Source organism: Grampus griseus (genome assembly GCF_964374135.1).
Source record: "Grampus griseus genome assembly, chromosome: 1".
Classification (NCBI taxonomy): domain Eukaryota; kingdom Metazoa; phylum Chordata; class Mammalia; order Artiodactyla; family Delphinidae; genus Grampus; species Grampus griseus.
Window position 1 is genome coordinate 100,580,455 of NC_139017.1, and position 1,627 is coordinate 100,582,081.

The following is a 1,627-nucleotide window of genomic DNA, read 5'->3' on the forward strand; positions in this document are numbered from 1 at the left end:
GACAGACATGCAGGGCCTTGGGCTAACAGAATCTCACAGCCCTGTCCCTGTCTCCTGCCCTGGGGCCAATCCTCTGAGACTGGGCAGGGTCTGAGGAGCTGCACCTGCAGTAGGAAGTCCCACGGGCTGGTTGGGCCCCAGGAAGTGGGGAAGAGGGACACATTCAAAATAGCACGTGTACATAACTTTTACAAGTATAACAGCCACAGAGAAAAGGAACCCGAGGTCTTTCAGATGTCCCAATAGGACTATTCGAATAGTGAGGGTTCCTTAGAGATTGTTTTCTCAACTTACTTCACTTTCTCTCTTTCATACTTACGTAAAGAATAGGCTTAAGAACAAAAATGAAGTAAGAGAGAGCCCTGAAACTTGGAACCAAAGAATCTCAATTTTGTCCCCTCAAAAAGGCTGAGAGGGGGCTTCCCTGGTGGCGCTTCCCTGGTGGTACAGTGGTTGAGAGTCCGCCTGCCGATGCAGGGGACACGGGTTCGTGCCCCGGTCAGGGAAGATCCCACATGCCGCGGAGCGGCTGGGCCCGTGAGCCATGGCCGCTGAGCCTGCGCGTCCGGAGCCTGTGCTCCGCAACGGGAGAGGCCACAACAGTGAGAGGCCCGCATACCAAAAAAAAAAAAAGGCTGAGAGGGTAGAGTAGAAGAGGGAGGAGAAGCGGCTAACGACTGACAGCCACTCTCTGCTGGCCCAGGCTTAGCGCCCACCCAAGGCTGACTCACTGAATCCTCAAAAGAACTCTACCTGTTTGGTGCCTTTACCTTCATTTGACAGATAGGCAAACTGAGAATTTGAAAAGTTACTTTTTCAAGGCCACACAACTGGTAGGAGGTGGAACCAGGAAACAAACCAGAAAGTTAAGAAATGCCAAGGAGGCCGGGGCCGGGGGCGGCGAGGGCGGTGGGCCGTGAGGTGGGGCCCGGGCTCCACGCTCACGCCGGCCCGCCGGCCCCAGGACGTGTTCCTCATGATCCGGCGCCACAAGACCACCATCTTCACGGACGCCAAGGAGTCGAGCACGTGTTCGAGCTAAAGCGCATCGTCGAGGGCATCCTCAAGCGGCTGCCGGACGAGCAGCAGCTGTACAAGGACGACCAGCTTCTGGATGACGGAAAGACATTGGGCGAGTGTGGCTTCACCAGCCAGACAACACGGCCTCAGGCCCCAGCCACTGTGGGGCTAGCTTTCAGGGCAGATGAGGCCTTTGAGGCCCTGCGCATCGAGCCCTTCTCCAGCCCACCCGAGCTGCCAGATGTGATAAAGCCACAGGACTCAGGAAGCAGCGCCAATGAACAAGATGTGCAGTGAGAGGCCCCCGCAACCGCCCTACCCCCCCAATAAAAGAGATTTGGGTGTCAAAAAAAAAAAAAAAGAAATGTTAAGTATGTGAAATTTTAATAGAGGTGGACTACTAACTCTCCTTAACCTTTAGTATTTACTCGGTGGTTGTTCTCAGAGGGGCATATGGAAAGTAGGTTCTTTGCTCTCTTTCTTTGACTGAAGGAGCAATGACCACAGAAGATATGGTTGTGACTTAGGCACTGCCCAGGGGAAGGGATTCAGTCCTCTCTAAGGAGGTCCCAGGATGCTGGGTGGTCTCTGGTTCAGAGTAGAATGA

The 1,627-nt window shown here is 54.1% G+C and overlaps 1 pseudogene across 1 annotated transcript; it reads left to right on the forward strand.

Moving 5' to 3' along the window:
- Positions 1-970: 970 nt before the first annotated feature.
- LOC309836282 (elongin-B-like) lies at positions 971-1,320 on the forward strand (annotated as a pseudogene). Its single transcript has one exon. The product of its transcript is annotated as an elongin-B-like (transcript).
- The last annotated feature ends 307 nt before the right edge of the window (positions 1,321-1,627 follow it).